The sequence below is a fragment of the Peromyscus californicus genome, unplaced genomic scaffold, assembly GCF_007827085.1.
Source record: "Peromyscus californicus insignis strain IS unplaced genomic scaffold, ASM782708v3 Scaffold_6__1_contigs__length_162567912, whole genome shotgun sequence".
Taxonomy (NCBI): Eukaryota; Metazoa; Chordata; class Mammalia; order Rodentia; family Cricetidae; genus Peromyscus; species Peromyscus californicus.
In genome coordinates this window covers 102331370-102358869 of record NW_026294584.1, presented here as the reverse complement: position 1 = coordinate 102358869, position 27500 = coordinate 102331370, and the positions used below count along the sequence as shown (strand labels likewise).

Sequence of the window (27500 nt, the reverse complement as noted above, 5' to 3'; positions counted from 1 at the left end):
GCACACACCACCACCTCTGCACTCTGATGAAGAAAATGGAGGCCCGAAGACAGCAAACATTGGAGAGCTCAGTAGCCACTGTCCTGCCCTCTGGCTCCTGCTGTCACTTCAGCTGGCTGTGCACCTTTACCATGTACACCCAGCTATTGAAATGACTCTAATGTCAGGCCACTTCACCCTGTTAAGTAGACCCTCTTCTCGTTAACACCAGGTATCTTCACAACTCCCTCTTTTTTTTTTTTTTTTTTTTTTTTTGGTTTTTCGAGACAGGGTTTCTCTGTGTAGCTTTGCGCCTTTCCTGGAACTCACTTGGTAGTCCAGGCTGGCCTCGAACTCACAGAGATCCGCCTGGCTCTGCCTCCCGAGTGCTGGGATTAAAGGCGTGCGCCACCACCGCCCGGCAGCTCCCTCTTTTTTTAATGTGAGTGCTTTGCCTGCTTGTGTGAATGTGTACCATGTGCATCCCTCGTTCCTGTGGAGGTCAGAAGATGGCAATGGATCCTCTGGAACTGGAGTTAAGGATGGTTATGAGCTACCATATGGGTGCTGGGAAATGAGCCCAGTTCTTCTGCAAGAACAGTAAGTACTCTTACCACTGAACCATCTCTCTAGCCCCCATAGCTCTCTCCTTAACGTTTCCTTTCCATGCACTCTCAGAGAAATGTGGTGACGGTGATCCACTGCCCCTCTTTTTCTGGAAGTAATCGCATTTTGGGCTGCTGTGAATCCTGTCCTGACAGCACATGCCGTGCATTCTTTGGAGCTTTCAGGATGATGCAGGTAGTCTGCAGCTCACGGCTGTAAGCAGAGAAGGAACTACTTTCTGGCAGCGATGGGAGTGTGTGTGTGTGTGTGTGTGTGTGTGTGTGTGAGAGAGAGAGTAGTGGTGGGGGCACAGGAAGGGAGCCAGCTCCTGCTCTGCTGCTCACCTGCTAGTGGCTCTTCTGGGAACCTATGGCTGCCAGTGACATTGAGGCTGTCTTCAATCTCGATTGCTGGTTTTGGATCCCGCTTTCATACAGTGGGGATTCTTGCAGTGCTACGTTGGTTTTGTTTCTTCTCATATCCTGGGTCTAAGCAAAGGCCTGGCACTTAACCACCACCCTTTAGAAGTGTTTATTGAGGAGCTAGAGCAATGGCTCAGCAGTTAGGAGCATTGGCTGCTCTTCCAGAGGACCCAGGTTTGGTTCCTAGTGCCCACATGGCAGCTCACAACCATCTGGAGATGGACACCCACTTCTGACCCTCACAGGTTCTTCATAGGGCACAGACATACATGTACACCTAAAATTTTAAAATAGAAAAACAAAACCAACACCTTATGCTACGTAACCCCACCTGGCCCTGGCCCTGCTGCCTCAGCTTTTTTGTTCCTCTTCATACCACTTGCTCAACTGTTTGCTGGCCTTTTCTACCCCAAGATGCTCCTGAGACTTCAGGCTGGGCCAATAGCCCTGGCTCTCTGGGGACATTCCAGCAAGGTGATACAGGACACAGGCATAGCTGCAAAACACTTCTGTGTCCCATATGAGTTGTGGTTTGTAGTCAGTATAATATTGTCCAGTTGATTATGTCCAGGCCAATTTTGGCCATAAGGATTTGCTTTTGCTATCCTGTCAATGGAAAGCCTAGATGGCCCTTCCTTGATCACTCGATGGTCAAGATCGAGGACCATTCCGCTTCTTGTATACTGGGCCTCACTGAGATCATTTTTATGAAGAAAGGTTTATACTGAAAGTGGGGCCCAAGCCTCCCAAGGTCTTGTGCAAGGCTCTAAGTGTAGCCAGGTCCTGTTAGAGCTTTGGGTTGGAAAACCAGAAACCAGCCCTGCAGTACTCCTGGCTAGAGCAGGAGGGACAGCCTCCTGAGTTCACTCTGGACCTGTTGACTGAGTTGTGACAGCTAGCAGTCTGAGCTGATGCTCTGTGACTTTGAATCTTTTCCAGCTCAGAGTCATGGAAACCTGGCTGGCAGGAAGGAGGTGACACTGATGTCTTCACCCTCTGGGAGAGCCTCACCAGTACACATTCTTTCTTTTGTTCAAAGGTTCAAACTCTTTTTCGATCTGTTTCTACTTGTCTGTTTTTGAGACAGGATCTTACATAGCCCAGCCTGGCCTTGAGCTTGCTATGTAGATAAAGATGGCCTTGAATTTCTGATCCTTCTACTTCTGCCTCCCAAATGGTGGGATTACAGCCGTGTGCCACCATGCCTTGTTTTGCCGCATTGGGGATGGAACTCAAGGCTTTGTGTGTTAGACAAGTGCCTACCAACTGAGCTCCTCGCTTTGTCAAGTACTGAAACTTCTTCATGGAGTTAATACCGGAACCGAAGTGGTCACGTGTTCTTGAACTTGGGTCCTCAGACTTGCTTTTGTGTGAACAGTGTGATTAGATAACTGCAATGGATAGGAAGAAACGTCGATAGGGGTTGCAAAAAGGACAAGAAGGTTTGTAGGGTACACAGCTTGGCTTAGAGAATAGAGTAGTTGGGGTGCCAAGGCCTCTTGTATCCTGTCACCTGACACCCTCAAGCTGTCCCCTCTGCTATCCCAAGGCAAGGACCCTCTGGACAAGGAAGATCAGATGGGAAGAACAAGCTCACACTCTGTTGGCCAAGAGTGTCCACATTGCCTTTCATATACTATTAAGTTGTAATTCAAGCCATAGAGCAGTGGTTCTCAACCTTCCTAATGCTGCAACTCTTTAATACAGTTCCTCATGGTGTGCTGACCCCCAACCATAAAATGATTTTGTTGCTACTCCATAACTGTAATTTTTCTACTATTAGGAATTGTAAATATCTGTGTTTTCTGATGGACTTAGGCAACCCCTGTGAAAGGGTTGTTTGATCCCCCAGAGGGGTCTAGACCCACAAGTTGAGAACCACTGCCTTAAACTGTTGTGCTGTGTTGAGTGGGCTAAAAACAAAAAAGCTGTGTGCCTTGCTCAAGGTCATGCAGCTAGCAAAGGCTGAGCTGGGACTGGTTTCTTCTGGTTTGGCCAGCTCCAAAGCCCAAGCTGTTTCTCAGAGCTTTGACTCTGGGAGATTCAGGAAAGGAGGCTGGAGAGCCGTGGGAAGACGCCATCTTTCTCGACCTCATAGTTTTGCCCATAGCAACCTGTTTAGCCAGTGCATCTTCTTTCACCTCTGCACAGCCCACAAGTGTTGAAATCCAACGGCTGACTGCCTTATGGCTTAATGGCCCTGTTACGTCTCACATGAAGTCTGCTGTGTCCCAGTGAGTAAGCTATGATGCAGCAGAGAGGGTGTGGTGTGCCACACTGTCTGGGCTGGGGCCAGCCACACCTGTCCTGTGACTGTTACAGTAAATTGTTCCTGAGTAAACAAGGCTGGCGCTCTTTTGCCTTTCTGAGGAAGACCAGATGGCTGTGGGTGATGGCACAGGTCCAAGTGGTCCTGGCCCTGTGCCAGCAGAGGAGACAGCTAGAGGGTGCCAGGTGATGGGATAAAAAGAGGCTGGTGTGACTTCAGAGGGCCCAAGAATGTCCTGTTTCTGAAGACTCCCTGGCCTTTTGCTAGTGCTTGGAATTCCACAGCTGAAAGCTCTCTTGATTTAATGTGTGTGTGTATGTGTGTGTGTGTGTGTGTGTGCATGTGCACTTGTGTTCCTGTGTGTATAGGAGTATTAGAGATTAAACCTAGGGTCACACATGCTAGTCAAGCACTCCATTACTAAGCTACATGCTCAGTCCTCTTTTTACTTTTTGTTTTGATACAGAGTTCCATAAAGTTGCTCAGGCTGGCCTTGAACTTGTGACCCACCTTCCTCAAGTAGTTAGGAATACAGTGCCTTCAGGCCTGGCTCCTGATTTAAATCTTTGGGACTCAATTGAAAATGAAAGCTGAGGATGTATCTTAGTGATTGAACAAATGCTTAGCATGCTCCAAGCCCTGAGTTCAATGCCTATCACTGTTTGGAGACAGAAAGGGAGGAAGGAGGGAGGGAGGGAGGGAGGGAGGGAGGGAGGGAGGGAGGGAGACAGACAGACAGAGAGAGAGCACTTGGGAATGAACATATGAGATTGATTTTAGAGCCAGATTATGGAAGTGATGGAGAGGGGAGCAGCATGCCGTGTCTTAGTGGTAGAGGAGCGAGACTAGCGAGTCTGAAGTAAAGGCTCTACAAAGAGAAGCCAGGCCATGAAGGAACACTTTTGTGTTCTTCAGGACTGCCGAGGATGAAGGTTCTTGACCCAAGAGTGAATGAATGCTGGGCAGGAGGTTTCCACAGGGTGCTGGGATGCAGGGCTCTGGGGAGTGGCTGATGTCCAGATTACACGCAGGAGTGCAAAACCTTTGGGTCTGTGGTTTGCTGTGATGTCCACAGACTGTCACAGATCTCAGGAAGGGGAGGCTCAGCTTCCCAGAAATGATGCACAGTGATGGCGTAAAAGAGGCCTCTGGTGACAGCAAGGGCAGGGCACTTCCTCCCGTGCGCGCGCTGTCGCAGGCTTTCCCAGTGAGCTGTGCGAAGAGAGGGGTTTGCAGGAAGGCAAACACGCTTGTGAGAAGCAACTCAGGCACCTACACACAGCCCCTTTGTCCGTACCTTGAGCTTCTAGAAGAGCCCTGAGAGTCAGATCCAGATTCAGTCTGCCCTCCTCCAGAGAGTTTCTGGTGCTCAAACTACCTCGATGGTTTGGATTCTCCCGGTTTTCTTCCCCTAGGAAATCTTGGGCAGGGCCAGCTCAGGTCTCGGCCCCCTGTCTATAGCATTATCCTTTGGACCCAGACTTTGACTTCACTCAGGCCTCGTAGGTTCTAACATTCTAACTTCTTCTCTTGCTGCCCCCAAGTTTGACAAGATGTGGACCTCTTTTAACTGTAGTAGGACTCTGGAAGTTTCTAGAATACCATCCTTTCAACATCTGCCATCTTATATGCAGACTCAAATGTCAGCTGTGTCTGCTGTTGATTGAAGATTCGGGGGCTAGCAGCCCCAGGAGTGGGGGACCCCTGGCATGTGTTCTGTGCCCTAAATGACAGTGCCTCCTCCTGTCTCCGCCTTCTTCCATCTTGCCTGTGGTGTACTTTTATAGTGCCAGGCCCTGGCCACCATCCACCTTCTCTCTTGGACTCCTTCCTCTTGTCCAGGAGCCCAGTTGTGAGTTCCTCGTCAGGAGCTTTGGCCAGACCTCACTGGGGAGAAAGTCCTGCCTACTCTGCTGGCCACTTTGGACAGCATGTTGCTTTGGGGGCTCACTGGATGTCATGTTGTTCTGTCTGCTCTTTTGGAGGAAGGTTTATGGCTTAACTGGGTTCTTGTCTTGGATTTCATGCTGTCCATGCCCTTGCTTCAGGAGAGGTTGTCAAGAAACATCATAAATCTTCAAAAAGGAAGCAGAGAAGCATTTTCTAAGCCATTCGTTTTTTCTGAAGGAAGTTTTTATTTTTTATATTTATTATTTAATTTTTCTGTGTATGAGTGTTTGCTTACACATATATATGTGCTCTACATTAATGCCTGGTGCCCATGAATGCTGTATGCCCTGAACTGGAGTTATGGATGATTATGGACTGCCATGTGGGTTCTGGGAACGAAACCCTGGTGGTCCTCTGCAAGAGCAGCAAGTATTCTTACCACTGAGCTAGACCCAGAATAGTTATGAAACCTACCAGAACACAGTACTAATGGAATGTAGTTCTGGAAAGGTTTATCGCCAAAGGACAGTTAGATGAAGTCATATCAAGAAACAGTAATGCCAGTTCAGGTAAGAAAAATAAACAGGTGATGGGCAGGCTTTGATCACTATGCCCTGACTTCCTGCTGAGAGAGCACGTAGCAGCTCCCAGCTAGAGTGGAGCTCCAGAAATCAGGCCCCCCCCCCCCCCATCTGAGACAAAGTGAAGATGGGACTCCACCTTCTTGTCTCTAGATGTCACCTGCTCTAAGGACCAAGGCTCCTCCTGTACCCTTTCCCCACTGACCTCTTAGGATTTATGGGCTACACTCTGAGCAGCCCTGCCATCTTGTTGGGGACTGTTTATCTCAACATCAGCTCAGGACTTCACTGCACAGGGCGTCAGTACCAGGTAGCACATTTTTATGGAGCATATATAACATTATAAAATTCCCACTTTCCCTATTAAATCTCCCTCCTTCTATAGTCTCCCTTCAGTCCTTAGAGATAAGCAGTGACCTGTGGGCAGGGCCATGTAAATCTGCAAGACAGGTGAGCTAGTACTCAGAGGAAGCCAGTCATAACCTCTGAGTGAGGCCATGTCCTAAGAGCCTGTCCCTTCTCTGGACTGTCTCTAGTGATGCCTCCTGCTTATATCTTCTACTGACACTAATATTTTTTTTTTTCTGAGACAGTGTCCTTGCTCTGTGTCTCTGGCTGGTCTAGAATTTGTTATGTAGACCAGGCTGCTCTCGAACTTGTGGTGGTAGTCTCTGGCTTTTGCCTCCCAACCAAGTGCTGGAATTAACAGGTGTGCACCACCACGTCTGGTTTGTCAAGAGCTTTTGAATCTGTGTCTCCAGCCTGGATTTCTTTTCTGGGTTTGTCACTCAAGAGCTACACACTGTTGGCATGGTAACCGTGATGGCACTCAGGTATCTTAAGCTCAGCGTGTTCCATCCACATCTCCTTTTCCTCTCAGCTCATCTTCCAACTCCAGACTTTCTTCTCTTCCACATTTTCCATTGACTTAGGAATATCATCATCAGGGCCATTTGTGAACTGTGTTTCCATTGCTATTGTCCACTGTTCCCACCAGAAATAGAAAGAACTTTGTGTCTTTGTGTGTGTGTGTGTGTGTGTGTGTGTGTGTGTTCACATAAACCTTGGTGTGCTTGTGGCAGTCAGAGGACAGCTTTTCAGAGTTGCTTCTCTCCTTCCACCACGTGGGTTCCAAGGATTGAACTCAGAAGTGCCTTTACCTATTGAGCCATCTCTCCAGCCCGCCCAAAAATTTAATAGCTTTAAGACTTGGTTCTTTCCTCCTCTTCTTCCCTATCTAGAGATCTGTAGATGAATTCAGTAGAAAAATTAACAGTAAAAAGAAAAGAAATCAAGCAACAGGAAAGGTGCTTGTGTTCCTGTGAACCAGTACTACTGGACAGTAGGGTTTTGTTGGGGAACAGAGGTCAGAAAAAAGTCCAGCACAGTGTCAGGATACATGAAACAGGACTGGCAGCTGGCTAACTGTTAAAAAGAGACCATTGAGCTGGGCACAGTGGCACACACCCGAAATCTCAGCACTGAGAGGTTAGGGCAGGAGGATCATGGTTACAAGGCCAGCTGGGGTCACATATTGCGGTTCTATTTTGAAAAAACCTGATTACTGTATAAAGGAATGAGATAACTGAGAGACTTTCACACCAAGACTATAAAGCTGGGCGTAGGAGGTCACACTTGTAATCCCAGCAGCACTGAGGAGGTTGAGGCAGGAGGATTGCATGAGTTCAAGGCCTACTTGGACTACCTATGAGTTCCAGGACAACTTGGGATTCAGTTTTGAGACCTTGTCTCAAAACAAGAGCAAAAATAACAAAGTAATGAATATAGTAGAAGAAAATAGGGGCTTTGTTTGTTTTTGACGGGGCTCACTGTGAATCTCTTCCTAGCCTGGAACCTGATGTGTAGACCAGACTGGTCTTGAACTCGCAGAGATCTGCCTGAGTCTGCCACCTGCGCCACCACACCCAGTGATGATTAGAGACCATATTTTTGATGATTTTGATGATTTTAAAGACCATATCTCTAACACAAACACTGCTCTTACGGGGGAAAACAATACCCCTGAGGAAGTTATGCCAAAGTCAGAACAAATACAAATGAAGTATGAAGAAAAAGGCTGTTTGCTCTCAATCTAGAAAATAAACAAAAATGAAATGTTGGATTTCAGTGTAGGTCAACAGCAAACATTAAAGAAAAGGGACTGGGGTGAGCTCGAGAGAGTGAAGCTGGGGGGTACAGCTCACAGGATGCACCTGCAGGGGGTGCAGAATAGCCAGCAATATAACTCAATGGGTAAAAGCACTTTTGTGCAAGCAGCTCTGGGATGCATCTCAGGGAGAGTAGCTGGGGGGCTGGGATGCACATGGCTGGGAATGTGAATTAGCACGGTCTCTCTGAAGGTCAGCTTGACAATACCTATCAAAGTCTAAAGCGCAATACCTTTAGACCAGCTAGACCATGTATGGGAATTTTGCCAAGGGCACATCTGCAGATCTTTGTCTATTTGTGTATGTGGATATTTGTTACATAGAGTTTGGAAAGCAACCAAAATGGCCATGAATGACCAGATAGATCATGGTATGTCCATGCACTGATAAGTGAAGAAGAGCCATGCTTACATGGAAGTATCACTACAACATTATACATAAAATATGTAGCATAGGAATCTCTTACTTGAAGTAAATATAGCCGTAGTTGGGTATGCATTCTAAAAATCAGAACCAGCAACATAACTGTGCAAGCCTGACTGAAGTTCAGTCTCTGGAACCTGTGGAGGGAGAAGATCACTGGCTCCTGACTTCTGAAGGGTGTTCTCTGACTCCATATGTGCTTGGTGGCTGGCACCACCTACACACACACACACACACACACACACACACACACACACACACACACACACAGTAAGAATAAAAATTAGCCAGGCAGTGTTGGCGCACACCTTTAATCCCAGCACTTGGGAGGCAGAGGCAGGTGGATCTCTGTGAATTCGAAGCCAGCCTGGTCTACAGAGCGAGATCCAGGACAGCCAGAGCTACAGAGAGAAACCCTATCTCAAAAAAAAAAAAAACCCCAAACAAACAAACAAAAAACAAACAACAACAACAAAACAAGCCAAAACAAAACAAAGAATAAAATTAAAATTTTATTTTTTAATTAAATTAAAATTTTATTATATATATTTAATATATTTAATATATATTATAAAATTGAATTAAAAACTGCATAACATAAATGTTCTGATTTGGAAAAAATGCTACTAAAAAGTGGGATTCTAGCTGGGCGTGGCGGTGCATGCCTACAATCCCCTGCTTAGAAGATGGGGCCAGAGGGTCAGGAGTGTAAGGCCAGCCTGGGCTATATGAGACTCGTCTCAAAAAAGCAAACCAACAAAAAATAGGGTTCTGACTTGAGAGTGGCCTGACCAAATGATTTTACTCGGTGGGTGAAGTAATGAAGAGCCATTATAGGCCCTTGAGCAGATGGCAGAGACAAAAGCAGGAACCACGGAAGTCTTCATGGTATGCCATGTGAATGGATGAGGTGGAAACTGAGCTACAGTAGAGGCACGGGCCTGAAGTGATAGGCATCAGTTAGGTCGGGCAGTGGGATTATGATTGAGGGTTGTCCAAGGACTGCATGGAGGAGAAAGGACAAAGGGTACGATAGAAATAACCCGATGTGGGGCCACCCCATGAAATACAAGTACCACACATGACAGCAAGAGAGGTGAGCCATCTTCTCGGAGGAGGTGGACTGTTCTGTGGCTGTAGATTTCCACCATGAGAAGTTTCTCTGCAGCAGAGGCAGCTCTCCTAGGAGTCTGGCAGCCTTGGCAGGCAGGGGAGATGCCACATCTCCTTTCCTGCTGTAGGTGGTGAGCGGTGCTGGGGAGGAAGGGATGCTGGGGAGGAAGGGAGCCGTGCCTCAGTCAGAACCCTTGAGTGGGGAGCCTGGGGAGAAGTGCAGCCCCAGCATGCTCGAGTTGCCTTACCTCCGAAGAGCCCCACTGTGCGCACAGCCTGGACAGACAGAAGCCCGTGTGCTTCCCAGCGTCTCTTTCCTTTTCTGTGAGCTGAAGCTCAGGACAGAACTGGGGAGCTAGGGGTAGGGCTCAGGATGTAATTCCAGCACTCTGGAGGCCGAGGCAGGAGGGTTGCCATGAGTTCAAGGCCTCACAGTGAGACCTGGTCTCAGAAAACAAAACAAATAAACAAAAAACAGACAAAAGTGAAATTGAGACACACAGTCTTTCCATTTTCCATTTTTCTGTCCCGTTTGTTGGTTTTGATTTTGCCCAGAGAGGGAGAGAGCAAAGCAAAGGGGGCAGCTGGAGCTGGGGAGGTCAAGGGTAAGCGGACGAGGCTGCGCGCTCATCGCTGGCCCCGACAGACATTCCCGAAACCCGAGAATATTGGACGGTCCATCGCATTCAAGTTGGGGGAAAGGCCTCACCTGTCCTTAAATAGCCACGAGGTGTTTGGAAGTGAGGCTGCCCTGTGTGATTGCAGCAGTTAGGGGCAGCTTACTAGGTGATTTCAGTTTATCTGGCTTCGTTCTTTGAGAATAATACAGTAAACGTGTATTGACTCAGACCAGTGGAGAAAGGATCTGTCTGAGTTAGAGGGGAGAAAACATTCGAGAAGTCGTGAGGCCTGTTGACTTCTACAGTCCCATACCGTCTCTACTTGTATGTTCTCAAGCTGGTACAGAGCCAAGATAAATCTCCTCTAAAGGGTAGATCAGGTCTCTCAAGTCGCCTCGCTTTCCCAACAGGTGACCGTCTTTATGGTTCTAAATCACACACCTGCACATGACAGAGAGAGGAGGCTCTTCCATCCTCGCCAAGTTCTGAGCGCACAGGCGCAGCTTTCAGTGGGTTTTCCCCGGCGCTGCACTGAGGTGTGCACTGCTGTGTTAGACCAACCTTGCAGCCCATCCTCTGCAGTGCGGGGCAGTGAGAAATGAAGACTGAGTGAGCTGCAGTGAGCACCTGTGGCATCCTCCCCCAGGCACGTGAAGGTGGGGGACAGCTTCCCGAGCTTCGTGCTGCAGCTTGAGGGTTGTTTCAGGACAAGTCTCTCTCAGCTTTTACAGTGGAGGGGGTAAAAAAACCCAGAACCCCTGGGGAAGTGTCTGTTCTGGGAGCCGGTGACTCCTCAGGCTTTTCCAAATTGGCTCACTGGTGCCATTGGTCCCTCAGCAGAAGAGCAGTCCTCCTGGAAGATCTAGTGCTGAGAGTCTTTGGAGCAAATGAGGAGGCCCAAGGGAATCAGACAGCCCACCGGCAACCTAGACTTTAGACAAGGTGGGTAGCTGTTACCCAGCCTGTGCGGGAGGCTCCACCTCCCCTCCTCCTGCCTGCTTGGTACTAAGCCAGGCCTTCTGCCTTGTCTCCGGCTCGTGCTGACCCTGGCTGGCCCTGTTTTCTGGATGTGTGCCAGTGATGATCTTTAGGTTGGCTGGAAATGACGCTGCTCTCCACCAGGGTAAAGCAAACTTGGGAGGTGCTGGCTCCGGCTCCAGAGGGACTGGGGCCTGTCACCTGGCCCCACCCTGCCTTTTCTGGCATGTGTTCCCGGCCACCCTTTACCCTTGGCACACTTCCTCCAAGCCAGTAACATTGCCTCTGTAAGGATTATAGATTAGCTCCTTCCAAGGAACTGTGGGGGCAGGAGCATGGTGCTGGGGAAGATAGCCTGTGGTAACCCCCATCTCACCGTGGGGAGACTGGCTCTTCTACAGCCCCGTGGGGGGGGAGGGTTGGGACATGGAGTGTGTTCACAATGGGAAGAGATTTACACTGCCTTTGCTTCATGAGGTAGGAGTTCACCATGTGGCCCAGGGTGGGCTAGAACTTGCTGTATATCTTAGGCTGATGTAAAATACATAATATTCTAGCCTCAGCCTCTTGAGAGCTGGGATTATAGGCATGTGTCATCCCACCTGGCTACCACTGTGAATTGGAGGCCAGCCTGGTCAACCTACTGAGTTCCAGCCCAGCTAGAGCTACATAGTGAGACCTGGTTCAAACACAATAAACCAAACAACATCACTAAGGCGGGAGTTTGCCTCCCTCTTTTGCAACCTCAAACTTCCTTTCCATCCTGAGCCTCCTACCCTTTTTTTTTTTTTTTTTTTTTTTTTTTTTTTTTTTTTTTGTTTAATTGAGCATTACACAATTTAACACCTCAGAAGAACTTAGGGACCTCTCACCAACACTTTCTTCTCAGAACTGAAAGGATTGCTGAGGAAGGCTGCCTGGCCATGAGGCTGACCATTGCACTTTCTGGTGCGTTCACAGTCTGTGGTCTAGAGCCTGTCTGAAAGGGAAGGGAACTGGGGGAATCCGAGCCCTTGGCATGACTGTGAAGTCATTTGAGGCCTGTGAGGTACTGTCCTTTTATTTAAAAAGAGATGGGGGGTGGTGCACGCCTTTGATCCCAGCACTCGGGAGGCAGAGGCAAGTGAATCTCTGTGATTTTAAGGCCAGCCTGGTCTACAAAGTGAGTTCCAGGACAGGCTCCAAAAGCTACACAGAGAAAACAAAAACAAACAAACAAAAAACTCATACAATTTTAGGCCGGGCGGTGGTGACACACACCTTTAATCCCAGCACGTTGGAGGCAGAGACAGGTGAATCTCTGTGAGTTCGAGGCCAGCCTGGGCTACAGAGTGAGTTCCAGGAAAGGCGTCAAAACTACACAGAGAAACCCTGTCTCAAAAAACCAAAAAAGAGAGAGGGGGTTGGGGAGAGAAAGGAAAGGGGAAGGGAAGGAGAAAAGGAGAAAGAAAAGGGAAACTTGACTGCTCAGGAAGGCAAGGTTCAGAGCTGCTGTGGGGGTGGGGGTGGAGCTTCCTCCCTGCCTTCCTCCCTTTCCTCTGGACAGGCCTCCTAGCTGGCTTTTCCTTTTTTTTTTTTTAGATAGGATCTCGATATGTAGACCTGGCTGACCTGGAACTGCTACATAGACCAAGCTAGCCTTGAACCCACAAAGATCCACCTGTCAATGGTTCCTGAGTGCAGGGATGAAAGGTGTGTCATCTTTTGAGGAGTGCCAGCTCTAGGTGAGGGGACAGTAAAGAAATCACAAAAGGGCTGCTCCATGACTAGGTAGAAGGTTTTTAGTGTAGGGGGGAGAGAGAGAGAGAGAGAGAGAGAGAGAGAGAGAGAGAGAGAGAGAGAGAGAGAGAGAAGAGTCCAGGGCAGAGAGAAAAAGACTGGATGTGGCCAGGGACATCTGCAAGAGAAGTAAGAACAGCAAGAAAGAGAGAATACTGAGAATAGCGTGTGTGTGTGTGTGTGTGTGTGTGTGTGTGTGTGTGTGTGTGTGTGTGTGTATGTGTGTGTGTGTGTGTGTTAATGGCAGGAGACTTGTAGAAATTCCATCAGAAGCATCTGGTTTGTTGACCATCAGGTAATTTCACCTGAAAGAACCTGAAGAGTCAGGGAGCAATCACATTATTATTATGAAATGATGGAGACCAGTAGATTGAGAAGGGGTAGAACTGGGGGCCAAGGGAGACCAAAGGATCGCCTTGGAGTCCGCCCCTGGAGCCTGGAGTTGGCAAGTCAGTTCTCTTTCACTTGGCTGGACTGGTTCACATTATCTTTTAGCAAAGGCCAGGGCTTGCTGGTTCTGCAGGGCTAGCCAGGCTGGGGAGATGAGCCTGTTTTGGAGCAGTTGCAGATGGCCCCAGCTGATTCCTGGATGGTGTCTGTCAGCTGAGTGGAAATCTGCTGGGACAGAGTTAGACGAGGGACAGAAGGTATTAGCGTGGCCACTGTCTGTAACTGCACTGAATCCTCCTTGCAGAGAAAACAGTTCAGTGTTTGGCGACAGCTAGAGTAGACTCAGGCCTCTGAGAAGTCATCAGCCTGAGGAGGTGTGAGCGTTCATCTGTGGTGAGATAGAAATGCCCTGGCGGGGAAGAGATCGAGAGAGGAGTTTGAGGACCCAAAAGATGGTCTGGGGCGGCAGCGTGAACAGTTTCCTCTGTTCAGGCTGGAGAGATGGAGACTGAATGGAGATGTTTTCAACACAGTGAGAAACACTTTTAAGTCTATATTTAGAAAACAACCAAAGGAAATTTAAAAAATGAGCCTATGACTAGAATTTTGAGGCTTGACTATAATTTTTAAAAAAAGGTTTATAGCCTGTGGTAATTATAATTGTTACCAAGGCTAGACTAATAACTTATCAGAACTCCATTATATGTTCAACTTTGAGCTTTGAATTCATTTTTATCTGTTTGTGTTTGAACAGGGTTTCTCTGTGTAGCCCTGGCTGTCCTGGAACTCCCTTTGTAGACCAGGCTGGCCTTGAACTCACAGAGATCTGTCTACCTCTGCCTGGGTTTAAAGGTGTGTGCCATCACCACCTGGCCAAGTTTTGAAGTCTTAACATCATGCATCATCTTGAAGTCTCATTTTTCACATGCCTTAAATCATCTCTTCAGGCCTTTACAACTTGCATATATTTTGAACTGATTTTTCATCTGGAAATATCCAGTCATTTTCCACGAGACGCAGGTGTGTGGTTCCTGAGGGCAGTCACTGAAAAGCGAGTTCTTTTAAATAAAGGAACAGAAAAAGGTAAATCTTGAGTCAGCGACACCAGCATGGTAACTTGGGTTTGTTTTTACATTAAGCCTGTTCTGTGAGTTTCTTTTCCAGAGGAGGCCTGTTTCTTCAGGAAAACAAAGCCTGAGTTTTACCTGTGAAATGAGTTCAGGCTGGCAGGTAACTGAGTTTCAGTTTTAAAGCCTTTTTTATTAAAGAGACTCAGGTAACTAAACTTTTGTTTTTCAAGACAGGGTTTCTCTGTGTAGCCCTGGCTGTCCTGGAACTCACTCTGTAGACCAGGCTGGCCTCACAAGAATCGCGTGCCGCTGCCTCCTGAGTACTGGGGTGAAAGGCGTGAACAGCGTGTGCCACCACTGTGGCTTTTTTTTTTTTCTTATGAAAGTTTGATTTGGATTTTCATCAGCCAGAAATGTTAGTGTATAAGTTGTGGAGCGTCCCGGCCGGAGCATGATGCATCCTGCTCAGCAGATCCTTTTGCTTTACAGTGAGTCAAATGAGACCCTACATTTAAAGAAGCTAGCAATCTGCATAGTGAAAACCCAGTAAATATCAAGTACAGGAATCAAAGCACGGTAGGAGGATCCTGAATGCCTGAGAGTGACCTCTGACCCCTCAGCCCTGCCTGCCCCCACCCTTCCCTGTGTTGGTAATGGTATTCTACCAGGGCAGTGATTTACTCTCTGTCCACTCCAGCACTCCACAGATGTTGACTGAACGAGTTGTTACAGATTGGACTGGCTGCCTTGATTCATGAGGTCAGGACTAGGGCCAGATTGGCAAATTCAGGGAGAGAGGCTGTCCCCTCTGCTCCTCCTGCAGTACCACACTGCCAACATGCTCTGCCAGTAGTACAGAGCGCTTCCTCTTTAGTGGGCTGAAACGCTTAACCAACTGAATGGTGTTCCCGACTAGTGCCTGCAGAGCTTTGCACAGGGGCTCTTTGTGCCCCAAACACAGCTTCCTGGCTCTGTGTCCATTCTCCCGCTCTCGCGGGAATGTTTCAGAGGCTGTTGGGAGGCCAAGCATTGGTGATGGAAAAGATCCAGGACTCTGGAGACTCCATTCTGAAGAAACTCAAGCGGTGAGAGGTGCCTGGTGACCTGGGCACCCTTCAGCACCTTTGGTTGGAGTCTGAGCCCATCTTACAGTGCCACCTCCTCCCCGCCAGGATTCCCTTCCCCCAAAGCCCGCTCTCCCTGCAAGCCCCCCCACGGGGGCGGGGGATTTCCCAGGGCCCATGTGACTCCCCTGGCAATTGGCAGTCAGGGGAGCTGCCAGCGGCATTTGTGCTGGACAGCCCTTTCCTGTCAAGAACTCCAGGGATTTTCTACTGCTGCCGTTGTTTCTAGTCAGCAGTTATGGGGTAGATTATGTAATGGCTGGGTGTTAAAAATAGAAAAGACCAAGGTTTGCATCTATTTTCACCAAATCATAACAGCCAAGGGGGGAGGGGAGATCATGTGACAGAAGGCCGTGGATTGTGTCACGTGACTGACTAACAGAACAGGATTGCTATGCCTCTGTTTTGGCTTTTCTGCCTGCTTCAGCGTCTGCCAAGAATTCCTTCTGAGGACCCGTGGTCCCCTGTGGGTCTCCCTTAGCCCTGACCAGCAGACTGTCTTGAGTTGGAAGGGCTCCCCGTTAGCACCCGGTCTCTGTGTTGGATTTCCGTTGTCCTTAGCTAGTTTGTCCAGAGTTGGCTGATGGGGTCTTTGGCCCTCCAAATCTCCACCTGTCCTGTCTCAGCCACCCCCACACCCCAAAGAACTCTTTGATGTAATTTTAAAAAAGGTGCTGTCTATGAAAATGCAGCTTCAAGACAGACAGCCTTGGTCCTTCCTCATCCTCTCCCCACTCCCCTACACTTGGGACTGCCATCCCACAGCCCCTGACACAGGAGTCCCAGGGCCACCCCTGGTTTGCTCTTGTGTGAGTGCACCTGTCCTTCCTTGTTTCTCGCTGCACATTAAGGGGTGCTGATGTTTTTTTATCGAGAGGAACACGTTAGGTGCCGAGTAGATGTAACAGGGCGGATCCTTTTGGATGGAGGACTTTGGAGGGATTGTCGAAGCATCTCAAACATCCCAGGCCTCTTACTGTACCACAGTAGGGGTCCCCAGGGAGGGATATGTTGAGCTCATTAGATGATTATGGTCCTTGAGTCTGTCTAGAGTCCCCAGAGAATGCTCCCTACCCTGGGAATGAACTTACTTTGAAGAAGACCCCAAACGGGTTTGCTAGAGTTAGAGAGACAGAATGTTCTGGCCACTCCTGCACCTGCACCATCACAACCATGCTGAGAGCACATGGCTTTGGGGACCTGCTTAGGATCTTCAGTCCCCTTCCCTGGTCTGGGAAGCAGCCTCTGTTATCTTGTAGGCATTTCCTTCTCTCACCCCGATCTTTAGCCTTGCTGTCACCACAGGCTAACTCTGTGAAGGCCCAGCAAACGCCAGGTGAGTTCCAACATCTGATTCTGGCCTTGAGCTCTTGGATGCTGGGATTCCAGGCCTGTGTTACCCTGTCTGGCTTTATGATTGAATTTTAATCCTTCCAACTAACCATGCCCAGTTGAGCATGGCCTCAGGTGTGGCAAATCTTATTGCATCAGTTTTTCTGCATCTGGACCGGCTGACTACTGTAGACCACCCATAGCAACAGATGCTGGAAGTCATCACAGTGTATCTGCCTTCTACCCCATCCCATCTTCCAGTCTTTAAGTAAGGTAAGGCGTCCATCGCTGAAGCACCTGCCACAGGGGCTGCTAAGGGCTAGTGCCAGCACAGGACTAATCATTGGCACAGTCCCCAAAGGAATGCTTCCTATCTGAACTGAGCTCTGCTGAGGTCTTTTTTTTTTTCCGTTGCCCAGTAACAAGACCACAAAGAGACACCAGAACTTGACTACACGAGGTGCCAGGAAACTGGTTATTGCCAATGTTTACCTTACCTAGAGCTCAGCTTACTGCCAGCCCCAGAGGTGCTCCTGTCTTCCTCCCCAGGGCTGGGATTACAAGCACACACTGCTGTGCCCGGCTCTTCACAGGGGTGCTGGGGATCTGAACTCAGGTCCTCACGCCTGTGTGGCAAGCATGTTACCGACTGCGCCATCCCTCTAGTCCCTGTGTTCCATCTGTTCACATCCGCTCGCACGGAGACACAGCTGTGTTTGTAGAGGTAGGGTATTTGTTCAGGCTGCGAACAGCAAGACACAGATGGGGGGCGCTGCTGGGTTCACAGCAGTGCTGAGCTCAGAGTTAGACCACGGCCAGCCTTTGCTGCATATCTGGCCCCTCCCTGGGGTCCTTCACCACACTGAGAGAGACGATTCCGGGGAATGAGGAAGATATGTCCTAGGTCAGCATCAGGACTCCACTGCTGCTGCAGTTCCTCTGGCCGAAGTACCAGGGGCGAGTGGGGAGAGGGCAGGACTCAGGAGAGGCCATGGCGTACCTTGAGCTACTCTGTCTTAAATGGAAAGCAGGGGCAGGGTGGGGGTGGTTGTGTACAGAGGGGAGGTGCAGAGAAGACGAGGAGGAGAGGAGGGAAGGAAGGCACAGTGGGCAGTGCCCTTTTTACTTCTCTCCAGCCCTGGCTCTTATAAAGAGAGCCAAAGACACACAGGAAAGAAAAAAAAAATCAACATGGCTCATAAACATAAGAAAAGATGTCATTAGCAAACTTTAATGCTCAACCTCTAGGCTTGAGTGGAGAAGAGAGGCTTGGAGCGGTGCAGAGGGACCCCAGGGTGCAGCTAGAAGGCCCTCCTCCAGCCCTATCTCTTCTGTACAGGTGTGGACTAAAGTTTCCCCATCAGTCACGGCTCCACGAAATCACCTCACCTGCCTTACCTCACTTTACTGCTCTGTCAGGACAGACAAGACACCTGACCTCCTGCTCAGGGTCTGGCCCCTGCCTTCCCCTCAGGTGGCAGCTGGCGGGGGTAGGGGTGGGGGGGATATGTGAAACACACTGGCCTGTCTTCTCGGCTGCAGCTCTCTGTGCCCGCGGCCTCACCTCTTCCTCAGCTGTGTTACTTTTAGGATTTTATGATTCTGTATTCTGTGAGAGGTGAATGGGACGGTAGGAGTGCCTGAAACAGCCCAAGAACCTGAGCCAGGAATGGAAGGTCTCCATCAGTGGGTGTCCAATGTCTGACTGCTATACCACTCTATACTCCTAGTTCCCACTGCCTTCAGTTTATACTGCCTTTGGAGTACGATTGACATAAGGAAACAACACACATTTAATATGTGCACCCACAGTTTGGAGCTGCAGATGCACTGCTGTCTCCATGGCCTGTCTAAAGATACTAAATCTATCATCACCACCTGTAGATGTAACCAACCTTCTTATTAAATAAGAAACACAGAACCAATGCAAAGAAGAAAGCCAAGAGGTCAGAGCTAAGAGCTAAAACCTTACCCTTCCTTCTGCAGTGGTCCTACCTCTCCGAACCAGAGCTACCCCTGTGTTAAAGTCTTTATATAGAGTTCCTGTCCTGCCTTCTCATTGGTTGTAAACCCAACCACATGACCGCCTCCTCACGGCCTGTCTGTATAGGCCTCCAGGTTTTCCATGATTGGTATTGAGATTAAAGGCATGTGTATCCAATACTGGCTGTATCCCTGAACACACAGAGACTTACCCAGCTCTGCCTACCAAGTGCTGGGATTGCAAGCGTACGCTACCACTGCCCTGCTTTCCTATGGCTTGCTAATAGCTCTGACCCCCGGGCAACTTTATTTATTAACATACAAATAACATTTTAATATAAATAAAATATCACCATAACCACCCCCCACTACACACACACACACACACACACACACACACACACACACACACACACACACTGTACTCAAGTTCTTTCTATTTGGTGAGTTAGGAACTTAAGGTGACAGGCATCCTCTTTTTTTTTTTTTTTTTTTTTGGTTTTTCGAGACAGGGTTTCTCCGTGAAGTTTTGGTGCCTGTCCTGGATCTCACGCTGACCTCAAACTCACAGAGATCCACCTGGCTCTGCCTCCGTGTGCTGGGATTAAAGGTGTGCACCACCACCACCGCCTGGCTTCATCCTGTTTTCTTACAGCACCCAGGACCACCAGCCCAGACAGGGCACCACACACAAAGGGTTGGGCTCTCCCCCATCAATCACCAATTAAGAAAATGACCTTAAGGCTTGCCTACAGCCTAATCGCATTTTCTCAATTGAAGTTTCTTCCTCTCTGATGACTCTAGCTTATATCAAGTTGATATAAAATGTAGCCAGCACCACCCCCATCACTCACTCTCTCTCACACACACACACACACACACACACACACACACACACACACGCGCGCGCGCACACACACACACTAACAAAAGTTATGAAAAAAGAATGATATATACAGTGGAGTGGAAGGAAGACACGGTGCTGTTTTCAGGAAAATGGACGGACCGAGGACTATTGTAAGCAGACAATCTGACTGAAGAGACTCACATGCTGTTCTTTCAGACTCTTGAGAGAGTGGACCTCACCATGTTAGAATTTCCCCAGGAATCTCCTGTTCGGAGAGGAAAAGACTGAACCCTGGGACACCCAGGAGAGGAACTTGTTGCATGACCTCCCTGAAGATTTGGAGCTGCTGCAGGAGTGGGCAGGGGGCCGAACCTTGCAGTCCTGTTTAGTTATGCATGTCTCTTGCTTTCTTTTAAAATCCTGCCCTCTCATCAGGACCGAGAAGATGAACGCCATCTCTTCGTTTGTCTTCCCGACATGACTACATTAACTAAGTCTCCTTTTTTCTGCTCTTCACAAGTAATTTGGCTCTTTTCATTGGCTTACTGAGGCTGAGTGGCTGAACCTGGCTTATTGGGGCACAGGCAGGGACCCCTGCGTTTGTAACACTATCATGTTAAAGATAGCGAGGAATACCGTAATGTGCATTTTTCTCTCATAGAAAAACTATGTGGCGGTTTGACCTATAATCCAGGCCCTTGGGAGACTGAGGCAGGAAGATTCTGAGTTTGAGGCCAGCCTGGGCTGTATGGTAGACCCTGCCTCAGAGGAATAACTAGAAAATGGCAACCTGAGAATGGAAGGTGGGCTACTAGGGAGGGGAGGGGCATTGCAGGGAGGGCGCAGCAGGGTGGAAGAAGAGGGAGGGCAGCAGGGTGGAAGAAGAGGGAGGGCAGCAGGGTGGAAGAAGAGGGAGGGCAGCAGGGTGGAAGAAGAGGGAGGGCAGCAGGGAGGGTGCTGTAACCCCCTCTCTACTCACTTTTACTGCATGACAAATGTCTTGTTACCTCCGTCCCCTCACCTGGTCCCAGGGAGAACCCTCTTCCCATTGCGGTGTGACCCTCAGCCCCACTGTTTCACACCCCACATGAACACATGAATGACATTTCTCCTTTGTCCTCAGCTTATGTCACTTACCATGATGCCGTCTAGGTCAGTTCATGTTTTCTCAAATGATAGGTTTCCCTTTTTTTGAGGCTGAGTAATAGTCATTACATCATATATTCATCTGTTCCTGGATCAGTGACGCCATAGCTTGGCTTTTGTGAATGATGCTGCTGTGAACTTTGGGGAGGGACCTATCACTTTAATGTACTGTTTCCTTTCTTTAGACATTTTTACTTTATCTTGTGTGTGTGTATGCACACACAGTGCCCGTGGAGAACAGAAGAGAGCCCCAGACCCCTCGGAGCTGGTGTTAGATGCAGCTGTAATTTGCCTGACATGGGTGCTGGGAACTGAACTCAGGTCCTTTGCAGGAGCAGTAAGTACTCCTAACTGCTGAGCCGTCTCTCCAGCCCCTGATTTCATTTCTTTTAGATATATAGCTAGGCTTGGGGTTGGTGGACCATGGTAGTTCCACTAGTATTTTGAGGAACCTAACACTGGCTGTGTTATTTTGCATGCCTATCAACCGTGCATAAAGGCTCCCTTTTCCTCATTTTCCAGACAACACTTTTAGTGTTATTGTTAATAGCCATCCCAACTAGTGTGAAGTGATTTTTTTTTTTATTATGCCATTTATTTATTTGGACAGTCTTGCTGTGGAGTCCTGCCTAGCCTTCAGTTTATGAATCTTGGCCTTTTGAAAGTTGGGAATAGGGAGGATGGGTAGGCACTGGGCCTGGCTTTATTGTTTTGATATTTATTTCCCTGGTGGTTAGGGGAGGTGGGTACCTTTGCAAGGGCTGCTGGTCATCCGCACATCTTCCTGAGAGATGTCTATTCAGGCTCTCGGTCCACTTCCATTGAGCTGTCTGTCTTCTGACAGCTGAGTTTCTCGGTTTCTCTTCTTTCCTTTCCTTCCTTTCCTTTTCCTTTCCCTTCTTTTCTCCTCCCCTCATCTTTTTTAGACAGGGTTTCTCTGTGTAATAGCCCTGGCCCTGGCTGTTCCAGAACTTGCTCTGTAGACCAGGATAGCCCGCCTGCCTCTACCTCCTGAGTGCTGGGATTAAAGGTGTGTGCCATCACCGCCCGGCTTTTGTTCGTTTTATAAGGTAATTACTTTAAAATTATTTTAGACATATTTATTATTTTAGATGTGTGAATGATCTCCCTGCATGTATGTGTGTGTACCATGTGCATGCCTGATGTCTGAGACGTCAGAAGAGGGCTTCAGACTCCCTGGGACTGGAGCTGCAGACAGTTGCAAACCATCTCGCAGGTGCTGGGAAACAAACCGACATGCTTTGCAGAGTCGACAGTATTCTTAACTGCTGAGCCAACTCTCCAGCCCTATAGCAGTTTCCTATCTGAAGCATGATTCACACCCACATCCTCCTGTTTTGTGGGGTGACTATTTCCTGTGCTGTCTGGATATAAGCCTGGCAGGATCCCCTGTGCCTTTGCTATCAAATCCAAAGCATCTCTGCCAAGGCCAGAGCAGCTTCCTTGCTGTTTACTTCTCACTGCTGTATAGGTTCAGGTCTCACTTGAGAAAAAAAGAGATTTACTTAGTTTTATTTTATGTGCATGAGTGTTTGCCCCCAGGTATGTATGTCCACCACATGCATGTCGTGCCTGAGGCCAGGAGAGGGAATTGAGTCCTCTGGAACTGGAGTAATAGGTGGTTGTGAGCTACCACGTGGGTTCTGAGAACTGAACTCAGGTCCTCTACAGGAGCCCCACGTGCTCTAACCACTGAGCCATCCCTCCAGCCCCGAGGTCTCACCCCTGTCTTACCCACTGTGAGTCTGTGTTTTCTGTGTACCGTGAGGTTTGGGGCTGACTGCATTCCCTGCCTCTGCACACCCCGTTTCCCCATCGTGCAGTTTGGTCCTTTGTCACAGATCACTGAATGGTGACCACGGGTCCATCTGGGGTGTTCTGTGCTATTCTATCAGTCTGGGACTCTGTGCGCTGGTGTCGCCCGCCCCATGCTTTGACTCTGATAGCTCTGTAGTAGCTTTCCGTTCATGAGATTCCCCCTCTTCCCTCCTTCCTTCCCATTCTCCCCACCCTTTCCTCAAGTAGCTGCCACAGTTGACTTGTGGTAAGTCCCAGGCACTTTACTCACTACTCACAAAGTGGACACTGAAGAAATCTCTTGGTGTTGTTATGAAGCCGGTCTCAGTTTCCTGGACCCTTGGGAGAGTCTTGGGGACCCCAGAGCCCATCATTTGAGGGCCACTGGTCTGTACATCCGTGGGCCTAGCTGCCAGTGTCCTGCTTTGGTCAGCCTCCCTGGGCCTAAGTTTCCTTGGCTGTAAGGCACACACAGGCAGACTGTGATGGCTCACTTGACTGGGCCTAGAATCACCATGGAAACCTCTAGCTGTGTCTGTGGAGGTGTGTCCAGAGAGGTTCCGCTGAAAAAGGGTGACCTGCCCTGAATGTGGGCAGCACCACGCCGTGGGCTGCCATCCTGGACTGAAGGAGGAAGAAGCAGGCTGAGTGCCAGCACCAGCATCCCTCTGCTTCCTGACCGGGGATGCCACGTGACAGCTGCCTCCGCCTCCTGCCACCATACCGTCACTGTGATGCCGTGCACCCTCAACCTGTGAGCCAGAAAACAATGCACCTTTCCTTCACCAGTTGATTCTACCCGGTACTTTGCCACAGTGAAGAGAAAAGGAAATCACACAGCTTTATTTCCCACACCCACAGGACGTGTTAGTCCCCGAAGCTTCTCCAGTGGCCGGTGCTTCCCTGGGTGTCTTCCCGTCCTCACTCACTCACCTCTGGTTTTCCTCTCCATCGCTCTTCCTCAACTCATCCTTGTGGTTTGACTTCCTCTCTGTTTTATCCCCTCCTCTCCCCGGGCCATCACCCCCTCTCTGGATCTTTGACCACCGCAGGCTGTCGACTACCAAGTCCTGTCTCTCTGGGCGTCTGTCTCTAGGTGTGCAGTTCATGGTTCCACCTGGGACCCCTCACCTCTGTCCTGCTGTCAGGCCTAAGCTGAGGCCATCACCTCCAATGTGCTGCCTCCTCTTCCAGAAAAGCCCTTCTTGGTTAACTCATCCATTTGGCTCCTGAAGCCGGAAGCCCAGAAGCCCTCTTCCCCAAACCTGGCATCCTTATCAACTCAGGCTGGTTCTTTCTGCCTCCTAAGTATTTTCCCAGTCCCTCCCTGCTCTCCAACAGCACCACCTCAGCTCAGCCTGTAACCAGCTTTCACCTAGGCTTCTGTAAAGCGCCTTCGCCTCAGGTTCCCCTGGCTGCCCATTTCCAACCTTGACTCTACATCTCCAGCAGAAACCACAAGAGTTACTTCTCACACTTCTGTTTTTCTTTCAATGGGTCCCGAGGTTACCAAGACAGGTACTGTGTGTTGGAGCAGCATAGAACACACCGGAAGTTGTGCCTGACCTCTGGCACTCAGGATGTGAAGGAGAGAACAGCACAGGCCATTGAGACTCATCACTAGGGGGAAGGTGGTAGGAGTGCTTGGTACCCCTGGATGCTGAGGGGAGAGACTCCTGGCGGTGGGTGTCAGCTGAGAGGTGGTAGAGCAGGGCCTTCCTGGTCAACACCATCATCTCATTTCCTCTTCTTGCTCTGCCACCGCCCGTGGGACAGAGTCCACATTCCTCACGTGGAGCCCAGCCTGTGGCATCATCTGCCACTCCCCAAACGGCTTTCAGTTCCCCTAAGCTTGTACTCTCAACTCCAGGCCTTTGTACTCCTGCCCCGCTCCCCCCCCCCCCGCCCCCACTTCTCACCTCCTTCTACTGCCTGTCAGAGGGCTCTGAATCACACTTGCTCCATGGCTCAGGCATGGCTGGGCCCTCCCATGGAGACCATGTGGTTCCCCTCTGCTGTCTTCTCCACCGGTACACACACCTGAATTCTCCCACACTTTCCATGTGGTCAGGGCTCATACATGTGTGGTCCCGGCTGCTGCCTAGCTCCCACACCCTCACCCCATGAGCATGTGGCATCCCAGGGTGCATGTCTGCACGTGTTAGTGGACAAGGCTAGGCAGTGACCATTGCACCCTTCCTCTTGGTCTGTGACCTCCCTTTGCCCCTTCCCATAGCAAAGCAGCTCTCAGCTCTGTTGGCCATTGCCCTGCCCAATAGGCCCCTCACACGTCTGGAGAGTCAGTCTCTGGCACTCCTGCTGGCTTCAGACCAGGGCAGTGCTGTGGGCCGCGCAGGGTGGCCCCATGGATAGATCTGAATTTTCAAATGGTTGTTCAGCCTGATCAGCTCATCGTCACTGGGCAGGTGGTGGCTCTGGTCAGCTCACGTGCCCAGAAAAAGCTCTTTCCTCATGGGTCTCTCTACCCTTTCCACAAAAAAGGTTGCCAAGGGCTGTCCACAAGAATGCCACGAAGGTGTGGCCTGCATTGCCTTCCAACCAGCTTGGAGGCAAAAGATGCATGGCTATTTATTTATTTACTTATTTATTCATTATTTAGATAGGTTCTCAAGTAGACCAGGATGGCCTCAAACTTGCTATGTAGTAGCAGCTTTGAACTTGAATTCCTGATCCTTCTGCCTCTACTTCCTGAGGATTAGGATTACAGGTGTGCACCACCACCAGTCGGGGCTATACTTGGATTTCTTTTTGAAAATCACTACACTGTGCGTGTGTTCGCATGCATGCACATGAATGTGTGTGCACAAGAGGACAGTTCGTGGGAGCAGGCTCTCCCCTTTCATCGTGGGAGTCTTGGGGAGCAAACGCATGTGGTCACGCTCAGCAGCAAGTGTCTTGCCCTCTCAGCCATCGCTCCGGCTGGCTGGATTTCTCGCCCACCGAAGATTCATCCCTGTAGCTTGTACTATTCATCTCTGCTCTTAAAAGTAAACACTGTATTTCCTCTTCAAATTTCCCCATGCCAGAGATGGACTAAGGCCAATTTACCTCATTAATTTCACAGCGCTTTGAAACTATAGAATGTGGTAGGCACACCTTTAATCCTAGCACCAGGGAGGCAGAGGCGGTTCTCCCTCAGTCCAAGGCCAGCAGGGTCGACCAAGCTTTCAGAAAGTATCTGCTCAGGTGATGATTCAGACAGTAACAAAGGAGGAAGTCAGTGCTCTGGTCCTTCATTCCCTCCCCCTAGACTGTCAAGGTTGTTGACATAATGATTCTTGAAGGCTCTAGAAGTATTCTATGCAGATAATGCCATATCTATTTATGCACATAACTTTTTGGTTGTTTTGTTTGAGATGGGAGTCTTGTTGTGTAGCCCAGGCTGGCCTTAAACTTATAATCCCTCCTCCATAACCTCTAAATGTTGGGATTACAGATGTGTGCTACTGTGGCACATACGTACAAACAATATCAGACAGACCAAGCAGGTTGTTTTAAGGATTATATATATAAAACAATCCATGAAAACAGGGACCATGAATTTGAAAAAGAGCAAGGATGGGTATATGGTAGGGTTGGAGGGAGGAAAAGGAAGGGGGAAATGACGTAGTGAAATTATAATCTGAAAAGTAAAATAAAAATATTAAAAATGGGCAGCAGGGGGATGTGGCTCAGTTGGTAGAGTGCTTGCCTAGCATGTATGCGACCTTGATGTCAGCCCCAACATCTCATTAGCCAGGGTATGGTGGTGAACCCCTGTAATCCCAACAACTCATCAGCCAGGGTATGGTGATACATTCCTGTAATCCCAGCACTTGGGAGGTGGAGGCAGGAGGATGATAAGTGCAAATCATACTTAGTTACCCAGCAATTCTGAGGCTAACCTAGGCTACACGAGACCTCATCTTAAAAACAAAATAAATAAAAATTCAATAAAAATACCAACTAACTGCCGGGCAGTGGTGGCGCACGCCTTTAATCCCAGCACTCGGGAGGCAGAGGCAGGCGGATCTCTGTGAGTTCGAGGCTAGCCTGGGCTACAGAGTGAGTTCCAGGAAAGGCTCAAAGCTACACAGAGAAACCCTGTCTCAAACCCCTCCCCTCCCAAATACTAACTAAACTCTAAGTCTGTGTACTTATCTACATACATTTTCTATACACAATAGAAACTTTCCTCATTCCTTACTAAGTAGGTCTAAGCAGATATGGTTCTCTTCATTTGTTCAGTGCTGTGTAGCATTCCATAGACTGAAATACCACAGGTATGCAGCCAATCAGCATTTAAGCTCCCAGGTTTCAGCTTTAAGGACACGATGAACATGTGACTAGCTAGCACTTGTGGAGCACAGATGACCACATTACTGTTGACATCTGGCAAGTCACGTACCTCTTGTCCCAGTCCAATTAGGGCCTCTTATCACACCCACTTCCCAAATGAAGGAGCTGAGTCACAAAGAGGTCGATAATTCCCCCCAGGTCACATGTCTGGTGGTGACTGACCACAGCACGCCTTCCGTGGATCTCAGCACTTGGGCTGTGCCTGAGGCACACAGCTAGCGCTGTGCTGCTCAGTCAGGGTTCACCACCTGTGCGGCACGGGGATGTGTCACTTCTTGAAAGAGCGGCGTGGTTTTCTAACAACCCTGAGTAAATGCACCCCTGGTGCCGGGGGCCCCCCGGCTTTGAGTTCTATCCGGGCTTCTTCCACTGGACCCGCCTATCTCTCGTGCCCTTTCAGTAAGGTCAAGGCAATAGGCTGCTGGCAGAGTCTGCCCGGGTATTCTCTTTCATCTGCAGTTTTGGTATCCCAAGGGTGATGGTGCCCCCACTCCCACTACCCAGGGTGCTTTGTTATTTCTCCTGCTGGGTGAGAAAAAGGCAGCTGCCTGGAGAAGCAGAACTGGTCGCTGGTGGCCTTCCCACCTGCAATGCCACATCTAG

General features: G+C 49.2%; 1 long non-coding RNA gene across 6 annotated transcripts in view; it reads left to right on the top strand.

Moving 5' to 3' along the window:
* Nucleotides 1–27500, top strand: part of LOC128098441 (uncharacterized) — a 78878-nt gene that overhangs the window by 35413 nt on the left and 15965 nt on the right. For 5 of the 6 annotated variants that reach the window (XR_008214258.1, XR_008214259.1, XR_008214255.1 and 2 more), the window contains one exon: nt 1–211. This exon is cut by the window's left edge and continues 1711 nt beyond it. This is a non-coding gene — a long non-coding RNA (uncharacterized LOC128098441). Of the gene's footprint in view, nt 212–1946; nt 2047–27500 lie in introns of all 6 variants that reach the window. The other variant, XR_008214256.1, reaches the window with a different exon arrangement.